General features: G+C 42.2%; 1 protein-coding gene across 18 annotated transcripts in view; it reads right to left on the reverse strand.

Annotated features, from left to right (window-relative positions):
- The window catches only part of nfixb (nuclear factor I/Xb), a 147,789-nt gene that overhangs the window by 98,635 nt on the left and 30,453 nt on the right, over positions 1–18,701 (reverse strand). Inside the window, exon 1 of one of the 18 annotated variants that reach the window (XM_042228221.1) lies at positions 2,486–17,166. The exons of the other annotated variants lie outside the window; for them this stretch is intronic. The gene's annotated coding sequence lies outside the window, so the exon portion shown is untranslated. Of the gene's footprint in view, positions 1–2,485; positions 17,167–18,701 lie in introns of those variants that run through there. 18 annotated transcript variants of the gene reach the window in all.

Consider the following 18,701-nt stretch of genomic DNA (forward strand, 5'->3'; position numbering starts at 1 on the left):
GGAGGGGGTGGGGGGAGCAGGTGGGAGTGTAAGGGAGCGCGCAGCCATGTCCGACGCTGCACAATCTGCCAAATCGACAAGTTCCTCTCTGACACGGAGGCAAAGTTCAGGGGAGCAAGCCTTCTCCTGCACCAATCCCCACAGCCCTCAGCCTGCCTCCATCTTTACTATGGCCGCCACTGCTTCGTCTCCCTCTCACCCCACCGCCCTCACCTCCTCTGTGTCTCCCGCTCCCTCTCTCTGCCCCTTTCTCTGCTCGCATAATGCCACCTTGGCAGAGGATGGCAAAGCGAGAGAGAGGACACACAGCTTCAGAATCCCTCCAGACCCCACCACCGGCAGCTGCTCATGGGTTTACCACAGCAAACAAAGAGGGAGAAACAAACCCGGGCAGCCACACTCCTCCTCTCGCTGCACACTCGCAAAATGAATGACGAGATGATTTAGAGGCACAGATACAGAAATTGTTACAGAATTTAAAGGGGTGGGTGGGGTGTGGGGGTGAAGGCAGGAGAGGAACCAGAATTTGCCTCAGCTGTTTTTGTTTGTTTTCTGTTTTTAAGCAGCACAGCTAGCATGAGGACGAAATCCCAGAGCCCGAATCGGCTCCGTACGTATCCCCGAACACCCCCCGCCCTGGGAGGTTTCTGCAGTTCGGTATCGGAGCGGAGATGACTGCCGTGTTGCCTCATCGTAAAGCACGTCGTTCAGGGCTACATCTGCTTGGCAGGCAGCTTGAGTGAAGGTGGTGGTGCTGAATCACTGACCAGTGCAATAAACCTGAAACATAGCATCAGGAGACCTGCACCACAATCAGATGGAGTCAGCAAGGACGAAGAATGCATGCAGAGTTGAAAATATCTGCTGATAAATTCATGGGAAATTATCTGGAAACGGCCACCTTGAAGCAAAACTGCCAAACACTTTCGGGTCTAAGCTTTGCAAAAAATTGGGTATTGATACATTTATCACAAATGATATTAAACTAACATTAGACAAGCTTTCGGCATCTAACAGACTAAATGGAAATAAATGGAAATAATCACTAGTTTCAGCTCTGAACGAGTGTCAGTCAGGGCTGCACCTGCTCAGCAGACAGATAGTGGGAAGGTGCAAGTGCTGCTGAATCACAGACCAAGAGCAGAGGATCAGGACTCCAGATCTCATGCAATAAAATGACGCCACATTCAGATGGAGTCAAAAATGTACAGAACAAGAACTAAAAAATGCCTGGGTTCATCTATTTAATATTAGGAACTGGATGGTTTCCGTTGTTATATATGACTGAAATGAGCAATTCTCAGTGTGTAAGGTTGGGAAGCACAAGCAGTAGAAATTCAAGTATTTCTAATGGTCATTTTTTGACAGTTTCTGGCTTTAACAGACAAAATCAAACGGAAACAATTGATAGTTGCAGCTTTAAATGGGTGCCTTCAGCAATTATTTAAATTGATATATTCCTCTGTTACAAGACAAGCATTGAAGAAAAGACCACGGTTAGTCAACTTTAAGTTCTAGCAAGTCTTTAAATGATGATTTCATGAGAAGAGGCCCGCAGACTGTCAAAGGTCATACAATCGCACCATTCTGTCAAGGCTGAACATCCTCCACACAGCAATGCATTTCAGCTCCATCACCAGAGCCCGTAATGAAACACTGACGCTCACCCATCATCTGCTAACACAGCAAAGGACGGCACACCTCCACATTTATCTCCAATCAGCCAAAAGTTTGATATATCGCTGGATAACGTAACAAAAGAACCTCACCGTGGAGTATGACTGTGTTTGGCATCACTGTCAAGATATATTTGCATCCATCACCACCTGCACAAACTTAGTGTAGCAGGAGGAGATAACTGACACTTGAATGCATTTTCCAGTGTGTCTGCTTTTCAGTGGGAATTAAGGTTTTCTGGGTGACCTTGCCAAAATGCAAATAAACCACCATTCAAATGTCAGTGAAATTTGACTACAAGGAGTTTTAAGTCATTTTGTCTTTGCTATGCTGTTTGCCTTTCACTTGCTGAAGAAGTAGAAGAAAAAAAAACATATTTATGTTGTGCATATTTATTTCTCAGGAAGAAAACTGCAGAATTTTCTAAAGTCCCAGATTTTGAAAGGGGGGGGGCAACCCCGTGCTTTCCATTTGCATGTCTGCACTATCTGCTGCTCCACACTACGCCTATATTGTGTAATCTTCATGTTGCTGTGTTGGAAGAACCTATATGGTTATTTAGGTCTATCGAAGCGGCATAAACCCATCATGGAAAGTGTCTCAGGGTTAATCTTCTTACCCGGAAATTAAATTAGGGCCACATGCGCGTGGCCTTTAGCTTTAATTATTAGCCTATTATCAATTAGCAGTCGGAGGTGACGGGGTTTACTCAGTGATATTATTATTATTACTTTATTTATTAATTATTATTAATAATAATAATTAAAAAAAATATGAATACGAAATACATGCTCTGCTTCAAACGTACCAGTTTGCGTCGTTTCACCTCACCTAACCGTCCCCTTAAAAGACCCCGGAAAAAAACCGCTGCTGTGACCAAACAAATGCCTGTTAAAGGGACAAACTATCCCACAGCGAGTTTCATAAACACACCGATATCCACCCAGTAAACGGCACGGCTTATTTTCTAACCACCGTTTTCTCTGGCTCAAAACCACCCAGGCCCCAATAATAAGAGCCAAAACAATTAAAGCTGCGCCATCACTTTCTTCTTCTTCTGCTGCCACTTATTTTTTCTTCTTCTTCTTCTCTGCCATAAAAGGGGACTTAAAATACAAATGTTTAAATAAATAAATAAAACAGTGCCGATATCGTTGACGGACCCTGGCAGGAAAAAACATGTAAATTAAAAAAAATAGAAAATCTGGAGACGGCCTGGCACATCCCCCGCAAGCTACACATTTGTGCTACACCGTTACTGAAACCCCGACGTCAATTAATACCGAGAGAGGAGACCCTGAAACACCCAGATATGTATTTCAAATGTAGCCTGTCAAGCAGATGCAGTGCCAGCACGGCTCTGAATGACCCGGGACGCGGTTCAGCATATGGAATTCAGTTCAGGTTTCGCGACATTAACGCATTTCCCCCTTAAATCTTTAAATTTGCTTTTTTCCCTCCCCCCGTTATCGTATATAAAAATAAACACTTGGCCCACTCAGAGTCGATAACCCCAAATTAAAGCAATTTGTATTTATAAATCAGAGATCACAGTTTCAATCGCAAAGGTTTCGGCTTTTTATTCAAACTGAAATAAAAAAAAATTAAAAATAGTCAAATCGTCCACATAAAAGCCACAGCTGAACGCTGCCTATGACAAGACAAAAGAAATGATTTTTTTAAGTCCTTTATTTTTCCAATTCTCCGCACGTCTGACAGAGACTGAGAGGAGTTGGCTGCCAACTTCAGATTAACTCTTTCAGCAAGGACAGAAAAGGCTCTTAACTGTGAAAAACATCCCAGAGTTGGATTCATTAGTGCTCCTTTGCATTTTAAGCTCCGTTTGAATAAACAATGGAGGAGTCCATCATTTTAAGATAATTGATATCTTATTATATTTTTTTCATTCATTAATAATTAAAACATTATTGACAAAAACATACTAAATATAATGTCACTATTCTATTTAATTTAGTCGAATCTAATCTAAAACTAAATTAGTTTTGCTTTTTTTTCTTTTTGGCATTTTTCAGTCACCGTCAGCACCTCAATACATAATTTCTGAGTATTTGTGTCGTTGTATGTGGTTGCCATAAAAAAAGGATAAATCAAGACTCAATCAACCAAGAAGCTGAAGGCCGTCTCGCGTATTCACATTTCTTTTTTTCCTGTCCTTAAACAAAAACAGGTTGAATGGATGCAATTAAAAGTAACACAGCGATTAGAAGTGTCAGTTTGTGATTTTAGCCATCCAACTTTTCCAAGAAATGATGGCGGTGAAAGTGAGCTTTTGCTCTAAAGTCCAGATCCTACAGCCAAATAATCAAAACTCTGGCACAATGAAATGCTTTTCTTTTTTTCTTTTCTTTTGCATTTTTTTTTGTTATGATAAATCTCTGGCTTGAATTTTGTTTAACAAACAAAAGTGTTTGCCATGCCCAGAATACGACAATGACTTGTCTACATCAGGTAACTTTCACATAAGACCCACAAAACCCATGATAATAAAACTCTTTCTGAACCCAGCAGCAGGTCCTCCCATCATGTGGCACCTGACCTCGTGGAGGCCTCACTGCATCTCATTAGGCCAATTAAGCCAGTAGTGTGCACAACCCGAGGGCCTTCCAGCTGCCTGGCCCCTTCATTAAGGGGAAGCTCTGGGCTGGCGGGGCTCGGCTGCATCCTCTCCTGACCACCTGAGTGTCCCTGACCCGGACGAAGCCTGACACCGGTTCCCCCACTGACCCCTGGCTGACAGAGAGCCAGGGTGTGAGGAAGGTGTTGGAGGAGAAAAGGGTTAGGAGGGACGCAGAGGAGATTCAGTCATTTATTTTAGAGTGCAAAAATGTTAGAGGCCTGTGAGAGTGAGGATGAGGCAGTCAGGTGTACATTTCGAGAAGGAGGAAAGCACTTGGAGTATTCTAGCTGCATTTTAAAATTTCACAGATTGGTGCTAAAGTGTGAAGAAACTGTTTCCCCTGATGCCACAAAGTGTGCCATCCATTGGTTGATGGTCTATACTGTAATGAATCGGCCCACTGCATGACCCTCTGCTGTTATCATCCACAGTAATCATTCCTGGCTCAGGGTAACATTAAAAAAAAGGGGGGGGGGGTATCTCGGAGCACCCTTTACTCTGTTTCTTTAGCAAGCGAGTGATGCGTAGAGATCCATGGAGCTCACGCCGTGCATTGGTTGCACTTATCTGAGTTTACAAACCAGCACGTTACTATGTGTGAAAAATCTGCAAGCAATTTGTGGTGGCTGCGTGCTAACGTGCCCGGGGTGGGGCGGGGTGAGGTGGAAGAGGGGCTGAAGAGAAGAAGAGGCACGCACGGCACATTCCAGTCCCCACAAAGAGCTGCTCCGCTCACCCGGATTGCACTCCAAAATGGTCCTGGGCCCTTTGGAGCGTTGGCGTTAACACGAACACTCAACTTTTTAAGTGAAACTGCGCAGCGCAGACTGAATGTGAATACACGAAGAGCACAACTAAACACACCTCATCTGTAAGTGTTGAAGCTGATGACTTGAGGCTATTTTGTTTTGAGGATTCTCAGCAGAGAGTTTATAAAACAATATTTGTTCCCGCTCGAGGTGGTATAACACAAGTAGAGGCGTGCAGATGTACTTGGATGAAGACGTCAGTATCGCTGAGCGAGGACAGAGGAGTGGGGTAATACACTCCGATCTGCAACATATGTGCATATCGCATCGGCCTGCTCGGTAACATGTGGATTGTGGCGATGTCACACTCTGGACTCACCTTTGAAACCATGACATCTCTGCAGCCTGGAGCTCCAGGCATGCATTAATGCACATGCAATCGCATGCTCCAAAACCCTTTCCCCTGCCTAGAAAGAATGCTGGATGAAGAAACCGCCCTGCATCTCACTAACACGTGTGCGTGAGTGACTAACCATGCCGGGACAGGCCGACTCAGCACCACCACTACAGCCATGACTGAGTGTTTTCTCACTGTGCGAGCCAACAGACTACTGCTGCTCACACTGCAGCCAGTGACGGTGATACTACTGACCAGACTAAGACATTATGCCTTCTTTTTGTTGTTTTTGCCTCACCTCTTCTTAAAAAAAAGAGAAAAAAAAACCACCACCAACTAATTCTCACCATTTCCCCAAGATCCAAATAAAAAAGCTGCCAAAGTGGCTGGTAGTGGAGACAAACTTACAAACCACAGCCAGCTTTTAGCAGCATTTGGCTGGTGGCGAGTGTTAATTTCCTACCCTGGTAAAAACCAGCTCAGTAATCGGTAAACACGTTGTGCCTGGCCTGCAACAAAGAAATGCATTTAGCAAATTCATTCTCTTTGATCCCACATTCCTATTTTGGTTTGATGGAAAGTGATACATTTTTGATGAGCAGGCTAGAAGTGAGATATCATGTCATTTGAACAGTCTATAAGCAGCCAGGCGCTCGTAGCCATCGCCATACACCACATTTATCTTTGATCTAGACAGTCTGGTTGACACACATCACAGAGAATTACAAGCAGACCGATTTATCAATAGGCTTAAAGCGGAGGGATGTTACACCATAACCCCTCTCATGAAAAGATCCCTTTTAGTATTTGGAATTAAAATTTCAACACTGCCTGAAATGAAAAGGATCTTCAGGTTCATGTGTTAACTTGTCGCTTAGCAAAGCTGTAGGGCTTTACTCCTCTTTTCAAAGACATGAGTGTGAAATGCCAAAGTCAGCCTTTCACACACTGCTGGGAGAAGAAAGTGAGCTGAAACAACACGATTGTGTTTTCAAACCGAGGCTCCGCTGTTTGTTGCCCGTTTGAAGGTAAACTCGTCGCGCTCTCGCACCGGAGGAGAATTTAAACATCATCTGAATTTTCTGAAGCCGACACCACAATTTCTGGTGTTTGCGATGTTCGGAAAATGCTCCTCTAAAGTTTGGGGTCCCGCCCTCCCTGCACCAGGTGCACAATGTTTGGGTTCGCGTGGATTTACAAGCATGCACAAGGGCTGATTACGCCTTCGGCTGGTGTCAGATTTTTATCATGTAACATATTAGAATAGCCCATTATAATTCTGATTCTGTAAAATAACCTGCTTTCACAGCTTTGCCACCTCTAAATAGCTTTACAGGATAATTTCATAATTTTAAGTCTGCTTTAAACCAACAATGAAATAAATATATGGAACAGGATGTGAGGCCTTTAACATTTCCTTTGTTAATGGCAGCTATTAAGAGACTTTATTCCCATATTCTGTCAAATGATAGGGGAACACAGCCTCCTAAAAGCTTTATTACATAATTATAGAAAATAAATTAAAAGTCATGTAATTAAAATCTTGTTAACCTATTATCATTAATATATACTAATTACAAGAACTCTAACTTAACTTTTACATATTGTATTATTAACGCTGAAATATACAAACAGAACTTTACCAGTGTGACCTGTAAAGGTGAAGCTGAATAAGTATTGTTGTAGTAATTACATGAACTGTATACGTGTTTATATACAGAAGTATACTGACACTGTATTATTGTTGTGGATGTGTATGAATAACTGGTCAGTGTGCAGCTAAATGCGTACTGTCTGGAAATGAAGGCTTATAATGCAAAGCTTCATTTTTACAAGTTTTTATTTGAAACAAGGGGAATTTTACTTTTTTTTTAAAAAAATTTCTTGTGTACCAAGAGTGTGGGAGACTCATGTCACACTGTTCTATGCAGAAACGGACTAGGATAGTAGAAGAAGTAATTGTAACTGGCTTGCTATTAAAATATGTTTATGTTTAGTAAACTTTTTATTTATATTTGGAGAACACAGAGTAAAATTACAGACAAAATTAGTTTTTTTTAATAGTGAAGAATGTTAAATGGAGCCAGTTATTCCTCTTTTTAATCTAGTGGTGTAAAATTGTGTAAGTAACATGCAATGGAAATACAAATACCTCTAGATTTGGCCATTAGGTAACACAACACACCTCAAACAGTTACATTAAGTAATAGAAATCTATTCTAAAATATGAAACTATGTTTCCACACGAAGCACACAGTAAAAATTTATTTGTTTGAATTGTATCAATTTTTTGCTGCTTGAACACATGGATACTTTGTAAATAATGATTTTTTTAACACTATATAAATCTATGTAGTGATTGTTGAAAGCAAGTGATTACTGAGTTATTTGCATGTTGCTTACATTTTACAAAGAAATATTTTTCACAATGAAATAATATCAAGCCAGTAAATTTAGATCTTTTTTAACATAAAGACACATTCATTTGTAATTAACTATGATTTTACTTGTAAAGGGACATTTTTATTTGTCGCACGGTGCTCTTTCTTAGGCGGCGCAGCTTGTTATGGCTGTCCGTGCCACCTCACTAAAGGGATTATTCTTGTGCATCTTTCTGTCTACAAGTTCAGCCTCGTGGAAATGCTGAGCTCTCTGCTTGTCGCACAGTGTATGTTTGGAATAATTTACCTTGCACTAAAACTTCTTAACGCTGACCATACGTCTACACTTCATACCAACATTAACTGAATTTCCTCAGATTTTTCTGACAAAATGAAAGCCAAAATTCTAGTTGACTGTCTTTGATCAAAGCGTAAATTTAAGGAAAAATCAATTTACTCACGTAGACAGTAACTTCCCATGACTAGTGCTAATTAGCTCCCACAGATGCCTAATGAAAAGGCTTATTGAGGTTTATGGTCACAGTGAGTTTGCAGGCATCACACTCTTAGCGGTCATAATGACCGCAGGCTGTGCGCGATGTGGAGAAAGCTCAGACTCTATACACATCACTTATGGAACTCAGGGATAGAAATAACATGCTTGCACTACATAGTTGTCCCTTTCACTTCGTGCTGCCTTCAGATCGCCAGAATCACAGACGGCATGAAGGGAGCAGCAGTGTTGTGGCTCTGAGAAGCAGAAGGTAAGAGACGTACACATACAGACAGGCAGAAGCCGCTGCCTGCCTCTCTGCAGTTGTCTTCCGGTCTGTATTTATCTTTGAAATCACATCTGAATATGGCATCGAGTTAAATCAACACTGTCGTTAACCTTAGCGGGAGGCTTGCGGATAAAGAGCAGAGGCTTGATAAAACAGACAGGTCAGAAACTTTCTCAAACTGCCTGATGATTGCACACAATCCAAACTCTGAGACATATGTGGAGTGACAATCGCAGAACAGGCCAAGACAGAAAAACTCCCTCCTGAATAAAGGCTCCAGGAAAGTAAAGCCCACTACTAATGCAGTGTTGAACGCTTTGCAATCAGACAAATAAAGGGGCAATCTAGCACACAATCAAACCAGAGATTTAGCCTGCTCTCCTGCCAACAGCTAGGGACCTCCTCTTTCTGAACAAGGGATGCACTATTGACTACAACCCCCCTTCTCTCTCTCTCTCTCTCTCTCTCTCTCTCCAGTCTTCCCTCTCTGCCAGTCTGAAAGGCGTGATGCCAACCTTTTCCACCATTGGGCATGATGCCCTGCCCTTTATGCAAATGCTTTGCTGCCATCCCTAACTCACAACCCCCACTGTCTCACCCACCACGTCTGTGTGCACCCCCCAAAGCCTCCTGTCTATATATTCTTTATTATCTTTAACTTGTAATAATCCAAATCGCCGAGCTTGAGCCTTGACCGTAAGTTAATAATTGAGGTCCTGCATGTATGGATCCCATATGAAGAGTAAAGCTCACTGCAGAGCTTGTAGGCCCGTACTTTGCTTTGTGCCCTCTGTGGACAAAAAGCACCAACCGGGGGCGAATATTTGACAGAGGTGTGGTTGTTTGTGTCTGCACGAGCCCTGATAAAGGAGGACATCTCCTGGCTAAAAGAACACAATAAATACAAAGACCAGGAGGGCAAAAGAAAAAAGAAATTAGAATGAAAGAATAGGGGATCTATTTCCAGCAATTAGTCGCCGCTTTTCGCATTGCATTTCCATTCATTAAAAGGTTTGTGGAAACGTACTCAGCGAGGGCTGCGCAGTATATCTAGCAGGGTCACACTGAAAAGATCAAGTTGGGTTCACATTTAAAAAAGAAGCAGAAAACCCATTTCAGGGTCTGCTCAGTGAACGATGAAGAAAGGGTTAAATATGTGACTGAGGAGAAGGTCAATCATGGCTGCCACTGACAGGGCAGTTTCACAAGTTGGCATAGAGGCTATATGAACCGCAAAGGTTAATAGATTAGTTGGAAAGATGCAAAGCGCTAACAGTGACTGAAAAAAGGGAGCGTAAAAGGACAGCCATAGGTTTAATAAAGCGGGCTGGAGGCTGCAGGAAGAGCCCCGATCATGCTGTTAAAGCAGAGCTTCCGTTTGTGCCGTAGGGTGAGTGTCGAGAGGCGCACAAACAGGGTGCAGGGTCCACACAGGCTGGACCGATTCAAGCCCACACACACCACAGGAAAGGAGCTGGGACCTAAGACAAACACTGCACGGCCAGACACACACGCACACACACACATGCATGTATACACAAACATTACTGTCTCCTTATACGCCCTGAGAATACCAGGACATGCGGTCTGTTGAGCTTGTTATTCTAAGCATGCTCCAAAGACACAGTCATACAGTAAATAAAACCATTTAATTAAAAAATGCAAATATATGCTGGTCAATAGTCTACATTTTCCGTGATGCTTTTGTAAGTGTGCAGGTCTCCCCTGCAAGAGAAATCTCGATCTCAGTAAAAATTTTCCTTTTCCCATATAAACAAACAAAGACGTCTAAACCCCAACAGTCTAAACCAACAACGCAGCACCGCAACAATCTCCAAATATAAACTTAGAAGCCTTATTTCCCAAGCCTCAACACAATGGCTTTTCTAATCTTCCTGAGAGAGAAGCGACAAATAAACAAAACCCAAACAGGTTGGTTGAGGGAGAATTAAGGTTTTAACACCCTTTCCTTTTCTTAGCGAATGCCACTACACACACACACCAACACAAATGCCCATTTTCCTTCTCGCTATCCGGACTTCCTCGTCTGAAGCTGCTGTAATAAAGTTTTAAAGAAGCCTAATGTGGTGCCAATGCAGTGATGAAAGACGAGCGATTAGGGAGGGTGAGAAAGACAAAACAAAGGATAGATGTGGAACAAGAAAAGCGAGGTTTGTGCCAATATTTAAGGTTACTTCCCACAAATGACTCTGACAACAAACACCGATGAACGCACCATCAATATAATGAAGCTAAGCTTCTTTCTGTGTTTGGCAAGGGTGTAATAACCTAAACAAAGCTGTGAGGGACAGTTTATATACAGATACTACATATGATATTGTGGTATTACACAGCTGGAATAATATAAATATGGGCTGTAGAAAAACCTCTACATTAATAAACATTAAAAAGGTAATATCTCAGCTATTTCTTTTAGATATATAGTCCTCAATATATATCAAGTGTCTAATGAACTGACAACTTGTGTTTGGGTGTATAAGATATATCTGCAAACTGTTTTAAATGTCAACATGTTACATGGTATAAAGGTGCATCCTTCACACTTCTGATTGTATCGTGCAAAAGTAGCTTTCTGGATTTTAGCATGAAAAGAAAAATCAGCACTGATATAAAAACACGGTTTGACTTTGTGTTTGTGGGATTTTCTTTTTCATATTACTGTCTTATATGGTTATGTGTTGGGATCTTAGCTGGTTTTAGTCATTTCTATAACTGAGAGCATTTCAAAGTAAACCGCTGGACTTCTCCTGTTTGACATTGGGTCAAAGCTACATCATTAATATATAAACAACATTTCCTGCTAATGCATTTTTCATTGGCTAGGTTAGGATGGTCAGCGATGGCCCTAACCCTGTTTTAGAGAATAGCAAAAACAAAAAAATATCAAAATGTAATTTTTTATGCAAGTCAGTTACAATTATTATTATTATTTTTTTTCTTTGATTCCCAACACTCATGGGAACAAATTAAGAGAAAAAAACATGTTCTGATATGGTTAGGGTCACCTTACACCTCCCAGGGCTGACACAAAGCTCATATCATGACATGAATGTTACATGCAAATTCTTTATTATCAGAATGATGTAATTAACTGTTACAACGACACAAAAAAAACACATATCAAAAGAAATATCGGGGCGTATTAGCGAACCATTAGCTTCTTTCAGGCTGAATCCAATCGCCGTGAAAAATAGAAAGTGTTTGTGTGAGCCTGTGCATGTGTGGCTGACGGAGGGAGGGAAATGAATGAGGCCTTTTCTTACAGCAGGGCCCAGATCAGAGCTCCTAACTATGGGATTTGGTGCTGTTGCCTTTCTCCCCCTGGAGAGAGTAATTAGGTTAGTGAGGACAACTGCCGCATTGTTTTAACAGAGAAGGGATTGTGCAGGCCAAAGTCCCACCAGCAGCATGCTTCCCTCACAACAAAAATGCCAAATGGATTCTGCGGCGCTCCACGCACATATATACACAGCAGAACTTTTTTTGGGGGGCTTCCTGCGTTAAGTTTTGTATTTTTATGCGGCGCAGGCTTTTAGCGCCGTGTGTATACGATGAAATGTCAAATACGGTCCAGCAGTGTCAAATATCCTCTCCTGTTGTTGCACTTGTGGCATTCGGGACTCTTTAGAGTAACTGTGTCTACTCTCTCCTGTATCCAGAGGCTTGGCAACACAAAGCACTCCTAACTAGTATAATATGGTTATGATGCATTTGCATTCCTTCCAATCCCCTAGGAAACACAATACGCCTGTATCGTCTGTTTTAATCACGGTCTGCTTCCAAGGAAAGTAAAAGGAGAATACAAACAGCCACAGCTATAAAGAGGCTTTCTCAAATATACTTCAAGTCTGTTTAAATACATCCGCCGCTGATTGATAGAGAGTAAATCAAACAAATCATGCTGGTAGAAAAAAAATAAAAGGATATGGAATGCTCCCCAGTCTACTGTATTTACAATACACAGACTATGGCCTCTTTCATTCGCGCCCGTTTCCCCCTCTTTTCTCTTTGTGCTGAATTTCTTTCTATAATCTTTCTAAAATGAAAATAGCTCTGCTGTTGTTGTACTCCTCTATACTATTCTCAAGACCATCAGCTCTTCCAACACAGAAGAAAAAAAAAAGGCGCCATAATATGCACCTCTGCATCCCCGCCCACACCATCCCTATTCACTTTCATCATAAATCTCCACAGCCTGGCGGCAATATACAGTCAATTTGTGGTCCCCATATGAGACCTAACTCTGGCTTGATATATTTGTGTTCAGGTGTGCAGATGGAAGTGGGGGGAAAAAATAACACCAATGATATAAAATGTGTTTGTGAACTGATACACGAGTCCAGCAGACCGGTCTATAAGGCCTGTGAGAGTCTTTTCTCCACCGCAGCTTTCCACAGGTGGCGGTGATGATTGCACTTTATTCCAGATGATGACTGTAATGAGGCCGGCTTTAAGTTTCACTGGGCTTTGCAGAGGGACTGACAGAAGCTTGACACGTTAGACAGCCCAATGCTATCAGGACATTTCGCTCCTTGTCCCCTCCACACACGCTACTGTTTCTCCAAACGCCTCCTTTAGAGATAATACCTAGACCAGAGTGACGTCTTAATAAAGGGAAGGCAGTGGGATGAATGCACCATGGAAGCGAATTCACAAGCTGTCATGATGAGAGTTAGACGAGCGGGGAACGTCCGTGAACTCGCAGAGTAAAGTTAAATCTGGCCCATCTGTGTTTTATATTTTAGCAGTGACATGAAATCCTCATCCTGCGCTGAATTTTCCAGTCAAATATACAACTTTCCATGTAACACACACTAATCCTGAAGCTATTTCTCTGAGCCTAAACAGAGCAGAAAGTTTATATCTGAATTCCCTCCCAGAGTATGCTGCAGCTGGAGTAGGGATGGTAGTTACTGGCTCCCTGAGCCAAAAGTAGAAGCCGCAGAGTTGTGTTTGAATCTAACCCTGAGCCCTCCTTGGCCTCGGACTCCTCTACTCAACTTTACTCTACTCCTCACTTATTTCAACAAGGCTCTATTTGACTCTACTGTACTCGGCTCCACTGTCAAGGGGGTCTGAAACAGCCTTGGGCCTGCAGCGCCGGCCAGCAAACGCAAGTTACAAGAAGCATAGAGCGTGCACTCATACCCGACACATACACAGACACTTCCACACAAACAGAGTCAGTTAATAACACACAAACTCCCGCCCTCCAGCTCTGTTTGCTCACAGCTGCCAGGCCTCCTCAGAGTTCATCTGAGGTAAAGATATGTTATATTATGCAACCGGGTATAGATTTTCCACCCTTGGCCCCAAGCCAACTTCCTGCTCTGAAGAGCAAGCTCTAGCGCTTTGTTCCCCAGGGTGACAGCTATTCCTTGCTGGACGGGGTGGCCGAATTAGATACACAGACAAAAAGAGAGGGAAGGTAGCAGGAAGACATGAAGGGGAGCAAGTGAGTAAGAAAGAAAGCAAGAAAAGGAAAAGAAAGAAAGAAAGTAGCCCCAGATATTTTCTGCAGCCTTTTGTCTATATCTTAAAATGCTCATTCCCCCTTCTACACTGTCTTTTCCCCGCCTCTTGAAATCAGGTCACAACTGTTTTCATTACTGTTTGACTTGCGGGTTCATAAGCCTCCCAGCGTCAACGTTCCTCCACCCACCCCCAAGACAGGAAAAGATTTTCCCTCCAACATTAACCCAATAAATGCCTTGTAAGCCCAGTCACAATCTTTAAGCCATGTTCCTGGAAGAGAAAAAAGTACATCTGAAATGTTGATGTAACGTTAAAGCCCGGGACATAATCAGTGTTGGGCTCGCAGTCTAAGGAGTTACACTCCTGCATGGTCTATGGATCAGCATAGCCAGCCCTCGATCACTTCCCTCCCTACAGCATGAGGTAATGCGGTGTGATTGTAAAAGAAAGCCTCGGGAAATATGAGGTAAAATCAACGAGCCAATCAGCGCCCCATTATCCCTCCTCTACTCAAAGGGGAACTAAAGAAGTGGTGAAAAGATGATTAATGCCATGACATCATAACCACGTGATGTCATTCCATCCCAGACACCGCCACCGCTTCCTAATTAACTGTGGCCTGATGAAGTCTTTGTATCCAAATTATCCAAATTATTATTACCTCTCCAGGCTCTACCAGGTGTGCAGAGATGTCTCTTTAGCCTAGTGATACAAGGATGGGTAGAACACACACACACGCACTGAAGATTAACAGCGAAAAATGTGTTTTGGTGCCTTCCCATATATATGGTAGAGTGCCCCAGGGGGTGTTTCTGCTATTGCCAGAAGGTACGTGGAAAGAATTTAGAAACGCTCAATTAATTTGAAGCAATAGAAATGCTGTTTATATCAATTTACTGAGTTAGCTGTGACTATGTGTGACTCTTGACAATGCATAAGAGCAATGGGTGTGAGAGAGAATTTTAAACAATTAGTTAAACGTAATGAACACTTAACCTTTAGCTAAAATAATGTGTAGAGGGTTGAAACAGAAAACTAAAAATTATTTACAAATATTTTTAAATAGCTTAACATGAAAAAAAATAGCAGTTGTAATGGGTAAATATTCAGGTGTAGCGACAGACAGTTCAGTTAACTGAACGTTGTTGCTAAAGGAGCTAAAACTGTTAGCTTAAAGCAACTGGTAACTGAGTGACATCTGAATACGGGTTTTTAATATTTCATATGTTAATGTTAATAAAGTCTTTTCAATGCTCGATTCTCCAGACCAAAACTCTTTGATATTTTATTTAGTAGCAGTAAACAACAATTAGCTAAAACCATTAGAAAAATGACTGGACTTGTTAGCTAAAGCGTATAGCTAGCCAAAAATAAACTGGATAAATTAGCCAAAAAAGATGGATTATGACTGATATTTTGCTTCTTTATCAAAATTAAAGCAGTAACATCCCCTTTTATAAAATCAGCAGTATTAAATGCGTTTCTAAATAAACATGTCTAGGCCGGGGGGAGGTGTCACTAAAAGGGTACTGGAGTTCATTTCACAGGACTGTGTGACTACTTTTAAATACTGTGGTTAATTAAATACAGTAAACGGTCTATCAGAGTCGTGATGGGTGTGATTTTTTTCTGAAAGAATGCACACCTGTGTCTTGTGGAATTAAGTATGTGCAGGTGCTTCAGGCTTGAAGCCCAGCAAAACATAGCGTATATAGCCAACATTAGGACTGAATTTGCAGAAATGCTGTACTGTACGTGTAGACGTTTGTTTCTGAACAAGCAGAAGCCTTTGTGGCTTTTATCTTATTTACAAGATGATAACGCACAAGTGTGTGCCACATTTGTATGAAAGCCTTCATCTGCCAGCTTCATTTATTTCTTTAGTTTTTGAATATTAGTGTCTGAGAGACTGGGTGAGATAGAAAGTCAGCCTGTGGAAGTCTGTGAAGAGAGACTGCAGTCAGCCACGGCGGGGGAGAACGGTGCTCAGATTTCATCCAGATTAATCTGGAAGCTTTGTAATGAGGGGTCTACTGTATATATTTAGCCAGAGCAGTGAGATGTAGGTCAGACAGACAGGCAGGACAGGCCAAACAACATGCCCAGATTGCCCACACTGAAGTGACCTTGAGTGGGCTGTCAATGATCCGCAAAACAAATCTCTATCTATTCCTGTTGACTTGTGACAGACTGATGCAGCGGCTGTTTCGCCCCACTCGCAGGTTTTGGCCTTTAGTTTCTATTTTGTGGGGCACAAAAGAACTTCAATATCACTCGGCTTGTCTTTTCACGGAAATGCTGTTGATTAAAAAGAAAGAGCAGAGAATGAATTACTGTCAACGTTCGCGCCGTGTGTTGATACTGGCAGTTGTTCAAATTTACTCAACACAAGAACAAAGCACGCTTAGAAACGTTTCTGAGTCGGCCGTCGGTGGCTCTAAACACGAGACAAAACTAACTAAACACTGAGAAATGTACAACATTTTTCATTTCACAATCTGCATCACGACTTTATTGACTAAAACCTTTTATAGCAGTGACAGTTTTGTCTACTGGACTTCTTTTGTTGCTTTGACATAAACATGTCACGCACTGTTGTCAAACTGATATGCAATTATGAATTAACAGCTGAGCGATAGCAACCAATAAATACACTAAAGCTGCTATGCAAATTAAAATTATGCCTCAGTTCTTCATGAGAGTACAGATCTTGAACCTTTTCAAGCCGTTAGAGGTCCAAGGTTTGAACATCTGCTCGTCCTGAGGCCAAAACACAGTTGCGCTGCATATTGGGTTTTATTGGAATAAAGAGGTTGGCTCTGCTGAATATTTTCCTCACATCAAGTAAAATTTTAATCAAATGCTTGACAATTTAATTAGCACTCTGTTTTTGCAATTTTTTTGCCCTCCCCCCATAATGGATCAGTCTAATAAGACAAAAAATAAGCTTTTTTTTAAATAGAGACCACCGACCGTGGCTGGGTTGGGAAGCACATCTGTAACCGGAAGGTCGCCGGTTCGATCCCCGGGCTTTCTGTCCTGGTCGTTGTGTCCTTGGGCAAGACACTTTACCCTACTGGTGTTGGCCAGAGGGGCCGATGGCGCGATATGGCAGCCTCGCTTCTGTCAGTCTGTCCCAGGGCAGCTGTGGCTACAACCGTAGCTGCCTCCACCAGTGTGTGAATGAATAGTGGCATTGTAAAGCGCTTTGGGTGCCTTGAAAAGCGCTATATAAATCCAATCCATTATTATTATTATTTCTTTTACTGACAAATCTGTCAAAGGTGGCAAGGATGTTTCAAAACCTAAACTAAGGTACCACATTCATCTTTGAAATATTGATTCTACCAATGACTGAAACAGGTAGAGACAGCCATCTATCATCACAAGCAACATGTTCTACTTTTGGCACAATATGCATCCCTAAGTGTACAACACTGCAGCTCGAATGGATGCTAATTCTGGGTTAATATGCAACTCAATGGAGTAAGGGTTACTGATAATCCTGGTTGGGGGATATTTGGTGTTTGCTACTTTTCCAATTCAAAGATTTTAAATTCGTAGCGCACCGACGATCCAGTTGGGCCAATCTACAGCTCAGGACGAGGACAATGAGATGAACTTGAGGAATTATGTGAATGATGCATTTGTGTAAACTTAACCTGCCACACCCCTATCAAACAGACATTTTTGGCTTTTACAGACACACACACACACGCGTGCGCACACACATGCACGTGTGTGCCACCACAAACACCTTTCCCTCAACTGCCTGTTGTTCCAAACATCCGCATAATGGCAGCACTCTTATGTAGATTTATGACTCAAAATCAAGGGAAAGAACACGCTGTACCGATGTGTTAAGCTATGACAAAGCTCTTAGATATTCACCAATGCATGTCAGCTTTGAGCTCTCGGTTCATATTCTGGTAAAGGAACACTTTGTCTCGGTGGTTTTCCCTTTTCCCTTTTCTCTGCTCACATTGTACACTAAGTATTTTGTGTTCCTCTGTATATTCTAGCTCAATTATGTAATTTAGCACCCGTGTGTGTGTGTGTTCAGTAGCCATGGCAACGGCACAACATATCGGCGACCACAGAACCGCACTGGGGCCGCCGGCACTGCCAGGGTTGTGCCAGAGACTAATCCATGCCAGAGGTGACATGAGCGAAGGAAAAGTGAGGCGGGTGGAGACAACATGACACACACATGCAAAAATCACGCAAACATACACACGCATACAGACATGTGTGCACACAGACACACCAGCATATTCCTCGCCCCTCTCACTCCTCGCCTTCCTTTTAAAACACAAGCGCACACACTGGATATCCTCCCATTCTTCTTGGCTGGAGCCTCCCATGGCAATAGCAGTAGGAATCCATTCTCCACGGATGCTGGGACAGCTGTGCTGATATTGAATGAGACGCAGTTGGTTCTGCCTCTCTCTGCATGCAGCTCGAGATAAAAACTACATGCTACTTAATTCAAATCTATATTCCCTGCTGCCAAAAATGCACCCGACTCATCTTGTCTTTGTCTCTGCCACCACAGAGAGCTCTGATTTTCTTTGCAAAAAA

The sequence above is a fragment of the Haplochromis burtoni genome, unplaced genomic scaffold, assembly GCF_018398535.1.
Source record: "Haplochromis burtoni strain Fernald_Lab_line unplaced genomic scaffold, NCSU_Asbu1 Contig_312, whole genome shotgun sequence".
Lineage (NCBI taxonomy): Eukaryota > Metazoa > Chordata > Actinopteri > Cichliformes > Cichlidae > Haplochromis > Haplochromis burtoni.